The sequence below is a fragment of the Salmo salar genome, chromosome 15 (assembly GCF_965601325.2).
Source record: "Salmo salar chromosome 15, fSalSal1, whole genome shotgun sequence".
In the NCBI taxonomy this organism is placed as follows: Eukaryota; Metazoa; Chordata; class Actinopteri; order Salmoniformes; family Salmonidae; genus Salmo; species Salmo salar.
Window position 1 is genome coordinate 49947168 of NC_138305.1, and position 7846 is coordinate 49955013.

General features: G+C 41.7%; 1 long non-coding RNA gene across 1 annotated transcript; it reads right to left on the minus strand.

The window, feature by feature from the left end:
- Positions 1–2222: 2222 nt before the first annotated feature.
- Positions 2223–7583, minus strand: LOC106571707 (uncharacterized). Its single transcript, XR_014380630.1, has 2 exons — positions 5271–7583; positions 2223–4143 (listed from the first exon to the last, which is right to left on the minus strand). It is a non-coding gene; the product is annotated as an uncharacterized LOC106571707 (long non-coding RNA).
- Between the last annotated feature and the right edge of the window lie 263 nt (positions 7584–7846).

The window sequence follows — 7846 nt, forward strand, 5'->3', positions numbered from 1 at the left end:
GTTTATCCCAATCAGTACAGACAGCAGCACATCCTAGCAACAGCACTGACGGTTTCTAAATAGTGTAATTTCACTCCAACCAGGACATGCTGCTCTGCAAGTCAAATGCACTTCTGAAAACAGTGCAGAAAACTATCTGCAAATATTGAATTCTGGCCAAAGAGTTTCAGTTGTTTCACGTTACAGGACGTTCTATCCAGTGATGTAGTGGTAAATAAAATTGGTGGGTAAAAGCTAATTGCCATTGGTGGTGAATGAAGTAACACTTTTTATACTTTCAGTGCATTTTTCCCTGATAGCTGGGTAAACACTCGCACAAAAAGAGTAACGTGCATTTACTTTACAGACAGCTCGGGGCGTTCAACATGTCAATACATCTCTTAAATACAAGCAGTGATGAAGTCAATCTCTCCTCCACTTTGAGACAGGAGAGATTGACACGCATATTCGTAATATCAGCTCTGTGTACATCCAAGGGCCAGCCCTGCTGCCCTGTTCTGAACCAATTGCAATTTTCCTAAGTACTTTTTTGTGGCACCTGACCACACTACTGAACAGTAGTCCAGGTGCGACAAAACCAGGGCCTGTAGGACCTGCCCTACTGACAGTGCTGTCAAGAAGGTAGAGCAGCGCCTTATCATGGACATGCTTCTCCCCATCTTAGCTACTGTTGTATCAAATATGTTTGACCATGACAGTTTTTACAATCCAGGGTAACTCCAAGTAGTTAAGTCACCTCAACTTGCTCAATTTCCATATTATTTATTACAAGATTTAGTTGAGGTTTTAGGGTTTGGTGAATGATTTGTCCCAAATACAATGCTTTTAGTTTTAGAAATATTTAGGACTAGCATAGTCCTTGCCACCCACTCTGAAACTAACTGCAACTCTTCAGGTGTTGCAGTCATTTCAGTCGCTGTAGTAGATGACATGTATAGTGTTGAGTCCTCCGCATACATAAACACTCTGGCTTTCCTCAAAGCCAGTGGCAATTCATTAGTAAAGATTGAAAAAAGTAATGGGCCTAGACAGCTGCCCTGGGGAAATCCTGATTCTACCTGGATTATGTTGGAGAGGCTTCCATTAAAGAACACCGTCTGTGTTCGGTTAGTCAGGTAACTCTTTATCCACAATGTGTGTGTGTACGGCTGTGTGCCTTTGTATGTCACTGTGTGTGTCCTGCAAAAAAAAAATCATTTTTATTTATTTCTGCAGACGCACTTTTAAATGGATAGTCATTGGCTCAATAACTGGAAGTCTATGGGAACAGCTAGCATATCATTGTGCGAGCACTAGCAGCAATAGAGCCGCCGCCCCCCCCCCCCCCCCCCCCCCTTACCCTTACCACCACTGGGGGGAAAAATCCTAGGGGATCTCTCCTGTGATCTCTCTACTTTGACAAATAAATCATATTTTATTCAGTACTTCCTTGCCTGGGTAATTCATTTTTAAGCTTAATACAGATTTAAGACTATCAATCTAGTATATAGATATGTACATTTTGGGTCTGATTCTCTGATAAATTAGGCTTAACTGTACTGTTCCACTTACACATACAGGTAACTGCCAAAATAAAGGAAACGCAAACATAATGCATCTTTAATAGGGCAATGGGCCACCACGGGCCAGAACTGCTTCAATGCACCTTGGCATAGATTCTACAATCTGTCCGGAACTCTATTGGAGGGATACCCTTCTTCAACAAGAAATTCCATCATTTGGTGTTTTGTTGATGGTGGTGAAAAACGCTGGCCGTGTCCGAATACCCATACTAGCGTACAATGTACTTAAACTGCATAGTATGTACTCATCTTCGCATACTATTTGTGATGTATAATGTTTAGTAAAAAGTATACAGTATGCCACGGGGGTAGTGTTACTACTTTGCTACAGCTTCGCATATATAACTGGCTAGCTAGGTTAAATATGAAGTTGTTGCTCAATAACAGCAAGCTTATCGGGTATTCATTCAACTTCAAGTCCTACTAAAGCACATAGTTAACGTATTTAGCTAAAGTAAAAGGCACGGCATGCTGCAAATAACAATCTGTTTTCAAAGATACGATTAAATGGTCATGATCCTTTTAAGGACAAAAAAAATTACTTGCATCTGAACAGGAGACTCTTTGCTCGTTTTCTTAGCTATCTTCAATTTCTTTTTTTGTTTACCTTCAGAGAACTATCACATTTTGAAGCCCTCCTATCTGGTTTGTGTGTGTGTGTGTGTGTGTGTGTGTGTGAGACACTCCCGAAAAGTTTACAATTCATTCATACTACATGAGAAGCCGAAATGAGTATGACATCCTGGCTTTTAAAGCATACTACATTTTCGAAATGTCACATGCTATTGTTTGCATACTCAAAAGGCCTACTATTTAGGACGCTAGTGTGGTTATTCGCCGGTCTCAGGCGCCGCTCCAGAATCTCCCTTAAGTGTTCAATTGGGTTGAGATCTGGTGACGGAGATGGCCATGGCATATGGTTTACATTAGTTTTCATGCTCATCAAACCATTCAGTGACCACTCGTGTGCCCTGTGGATGGAGGCACTGTCATCCTATGGGGGCATAACCATGGTAGCCAAAATAATGGCCTGCCCAGCATTTTTATACATGACCCAAAGCATGATGCGATGTTAATTGCTTAATTAACTGAGGAACCACACCTGTGTGGAAGCACCTACTTTAAATATACTTTGTATCCCTCATTTATTCAAGTGTTTCCATTATTTTGGCAGTTGCTATCAGCTCTAGCTGCTGTTCTGTTCTTATACATACCTTGAGTGGACAAAACATTATGAACATGCTCCTAATATTGATTTTATGATTTTCTTTAACCTTCATTTGATTAGGCAAGTCAGTTAAGAACAAATTCTTATTTACAATGACGGCCTCCCGGGGAACAGTGGGTTAACTGCCTTGTTCAGGGGCAGAATTACATTTTTACCTTGTCAGCTCAGGGATTTGATCCAGCTACCTTTCAGTTACTGGCCCAATGCTCTAACCACTAGGCTACCTGCCACCCCGAGTTGCACCCCCTTTTGTCCTCAGTATTGTCAGGATCAGAGAATAACAGCTTACCTCTGTCCCAATCCAACAGCACTCTGATCTTCTGGGGTTTCTGTCTCACTGTGAGGAGTCTGTCCCTTAGGGTTGTGTATGCATCATACCAGCGCTTTATTCCCAAGATTTCATCCCAGGGCTGATTCCCTTCCTGAGGACAGACTCTGGCATCACACTGACAATCAAGTCTGTACTGTCTCCAACCGCAATGTCACAACTGTGTGTCTCTGAGTCACAGCCCTCTGAGCTCAGGATAATTTAATCAAATCTCTCTCGGATTGCTCTAACCGTTTCTCTACTGGATCTCACAGTGGTGAGATCTTTAGAGAGGATGAGATGTGGGTGAGCAGTGTTGGGACCCAAATTCACGGGAGCTAAACAGAGCACTGTAGTTTGTCTTGTTTTACAAGGTCATACATGTTTTTTTTAAATATATATATGGTGTCCCAATTTGTACGAAATGGTATACTGTAATTTCCAGCAGAGGTGTGTGTGTGTGTGTGTGCTCGCGAGTGCATCTCCTTTTTATTTCAAAATGTAATTTCCATTATGTAATCACAAAACAACACTTACTGTACTGAACTATCGCCTGTATCTTCTCTGAACTTCAGCCTCTAGGTGTTTGATCATGTCTGTCAGTGTTCCTGAAACCCTCTGGATCTGGCAGTGTGCTCTGGAAAAACATTCAGGAGTCAGTGTTCCTGTGGGGTTGGGTTCAGAACTGCAGAAAGCAGAGAGACACGGGGCAGCTTACCTTTCCAAGGTGGCCTTTGTAGTTCTGTAGAGGAACAACATAGCAGTTAATCAATATTATCAACATAGTTATCAAACAAATCTAAAGAATGTCTACTAAGGACAAAGATGTTGGTTCTTACCTCAGGAATGAAATGTCTTCAGCTCTCATCTCCCCATCTATGGTTCTGATTGATTGTGTCAAAGTCATACCTCTCCCATCTCCGTCATCTGACTCTTCTGTTCCTCTTCCTCCCTCAGAGCAGCTATCCTGCTTGCTTTTTTCATCTTGTAGAAACTGGTGGCGTTTTCTAAAACTCGTCCTTCATCAGCTTCTCAGTGTGCTGGACCTGTCAAAAGGTGGAAAATGTAACAGGTTGTTTGGATCTCGGTTGAGCAAAGTAGAGGCAAACAGTTTAACTATGTAATATATTAAAGGGTAAATTCAGCTGTTTTCTCTATCAAATAATTTCTGTGTAACAATGAAATACCTTACTGTGATTGTTTTTCAAGTAGCCTGTCCTTCAGTTAAATTACCTACTGGCCTCATGGGTGTAATGTTAATATTTTTCTGAATTTAATAATTGTTTATTTTTTTAAATCTGCAGAAAATCTGGTGTTTGTATGTCAATGGTTTTGCTATATTTCAGTTTTCTGTGATGTATATAAAGTGTAATACTGGGATATAACCTCAAAATGTAGTACATTTCAACTATATCTGACATGGTACACGTGTCTTCCTTTTTTTTTAAGCCCATAACCATGTGTGTGAGGTGTATGCTTTTTGTTTCAAAGTAGATTTGTTTAAGACTACCAAGAAACACTGTGTGACCCTGATTTAGCTGCTCTGCAGTGAAATTATATTATAATGGCCTAAAAGAAACAAATAGCTTCTTAGCAAAGGGCAATTTTTCAAGCAAGACTTTTGCTACGACTCTCAGGGAGTGGTCTGAGTGGGGAGGGGAACACAATGTGCTATTATTGGCAGAGTTTTGGAGCTCTTTATTTTTATTCGTCTATTTATTCTATTAACTAATTTACTGCATGGTGAGGTCACCATGAAAGCCGAAACTCCATCCCACCGAAACAGGCTGAAATTTCAGGTGTTCTTTTCAAACAGCTCTTACACTAAAAGGGCATTATAGCTCGGCTCAGCTGTAGCTCGGCCACCTTCCACCGCAGATGCGGAAGGATAGGCAGATGCATGGTCTGCATCTGTCTACTGCAAAATAGCTCTAGCTTAAACTGACAGATTTTGATGGGGATTTTTTTTTATTATGTTACTTATATTGACGCACCCGTCCGTCAGACTCTTAAGGATTCTAATTTCTGATTTCTCCAATTGATTTATTAACGTTGTTAAAAGGCTATAGAGAACAAGTCCACAAACATGATTAACCTGCGCTGATAAAAAGGCAAAGGCCAGAATACATAACCCTTGAGGACCCGAGTCCCATATTTATAGTTTGCTTATTACCTTCTTATCCTGTGCAGCTTCGTCTATGGAACAGAACTTGTGGTTTGTGTGTTTTCTGGAAGTCTGACACAAAACAGACAGGCTGTTTATCCTCCAGACAGAAGATCTTCCCACTGGGCACAGATGTCTTTTATGAGTGAGATCTGGCCAAGAGGGCAATGTCTATTCCATGTTGGTTCTATGTAATTTCATTGAAATTATGTGTAAACAATGTTGATTCAACCATTGTGTGACCAGTGTGTTGAGTTTCTTACTGTGCAGAATGTCGAGCAACTCTTCTGAAGCTCTCTGACTTCCCTCCTGTAAGCAGGCCTCACACAGGTTTTTTAAAACCAGGTTACATGGATGTTCGTGTCTTGACGATCCACTCCTGCAAACTGGACACTCTTTACACTCATTCCCTTTCCAGTATTCCTGCAGACAGATTTTACAGAAGCTGTGGCTACACGACAGGACAGGATCCTTGAAGATGTCACAGCACACAGGACAGGAGAGATCCTCTGGGAGAAACCGTCTGGAAGCCATTTTATCACTGTCACACTTGCCTCTTGCGTCAGTAATGCCCTAAGAAAAGAGGTTACTTTCACTTTTAAAGCACTAGCGGTTCTGGGGGGGTGGGGGGGCAGTGCCCCTGTGACAACAATTTTGGACCCCCTAAATGTGGAGTATGAAATCATTTTTACATAACTGATAGCAAAAATTATTCTTTTTTTACATCCGTTATTAGACAGTGACAACGATGATGATTATGAACATGGTCTTTTGCCTGCTAATGCCTGCAATGCAGTGAAGAAAACGATATGACAACAATAATGTCTAATGTAACTGGCCCCTCTAACAGTACAATTGGCCCCATCTTGGCCCCCCCCCCAGTTAAAATGGTCTAGAACCGCCACTGTTTTAAAGACTCACCTTTGTTTAGTAGCAGAGCTATATTGACAGTTTGTGATTTCTCCTCCTGTAACTACTCTGAAAGGTTGACATTAATGAGTCATAGATCTGGTGTCAGGTAGCCTAGCGGTTAGTGCGCTGGGCCAATAACCGAAAGGTTGCTGGTTTGAATACCCGAGCTGACAAGGTGAGGAAAATGTCGATGTGCCCTTGATCAAGGCACTTAACCCTAATTTGCACCAGGGTGCCGTACTACTATGGCTGACCCTGTAAAACAACACATTTCACTGCACCTATCATATATACAGTGAGTGTATAAAACATTAGGAACACCTGCTCTATCCATGACATAGCTTTCACCTGGTCAGTCTATGATCCCTTATTGATGTCACCTGTTAAATCCAGTTTAATCAGTGTAGATGAAGGGCAGGAGACAGGTTAAATAAGGATTTTTAAGCCTTGATATAATTGAGACGGATTGTGTATGTGCCATTCAGAGGGTGAATGGGCAAGACAAAATATTTAAGTGCCTTTGAACGGGGTATCAAATACCTAGGTGTCTGGTTAGACTGTAAACTCTCCAGACTCCCATTAAACATCTCCAATCCAAAATTAAATCTAGAATTGGCTTCCTATTTCGCAACAAAGCATCCTTCACTCATGCTGCCAAACATACCCTCGTAAAACTGAACATTCTACCGATCCTCGACTTCGGCGATGTCATTTACAAAATAGCCTCCAACACTCTACTCAACAAATTGGATGCAGTCTATCACAGTGCCATCCGTTTTGTCACCAAAGCCCCATATACTACCCACCACTCCGACCTGTATGATCTCGTTGGCTGGCCCTCGCTTCATACTCGTCGCCAAACCCACTGGCTCCAGGTCATCTACAAGTCTCTGCTAGGTAAAGCCCCGCCTTATGTCAGCTCGCTGGTCACCATAGCAACACCCACCCGTAGCACGTGTTCCAGCAGGTATATCTCACTGGTCACCCCCAAAACCAATTCTTAATTTGGCCGCCTCTCCTTCCAGTTCTCTGCTGCCAATGACTGGAACGAACAGATCACTGCACCTGTACATAGCTCATCTGTAAATAGCCCATCCAAGCTACCTCATCCCCATACTGTATTTATTTATTTATCTTGCTCCTTTGCACCCCAGTATCTCAACTTGCACATTCATCTTCTTCACATCCTACCATTCCAGTGTTTAATTGCTATATTGTAATTACTTTGCCAACATGGTCTATTCATTGCCTTACATCTCTTATCCTACCTCATTTGCACATGCTGTATATAGATTTTTCTACTGTATTATTGATTGTATGTTTGTTTATTCCATGTGTAACTTTGTGTTGTTGTATGTGTCGAACTGCTTTGCTTTATCTTGGCCAGGTCGCAGTTGCAAATGAGAACTTGTTCTCAACTAGCCTACCTGGTTAAATAAAGGTGAAATAAAAACAATTAAAAGTATGGTATTAGGTGCCAGGTGCAGAGGTTTGAGTGTGTCAAAAATTGCAACACTGCTGGGTTTTTCACTCTCAATGTGTGTATCAAGAATGGCCAACCTGACACAACTGTGGGAAGCATTGGAGTCAACATGGGCCAGCATCCTTGTGGAACCCTTTCGACACCTTGTAGAGTCCATGTCCTGACGAATTGAAGCTGTTCTGAGGGCAAA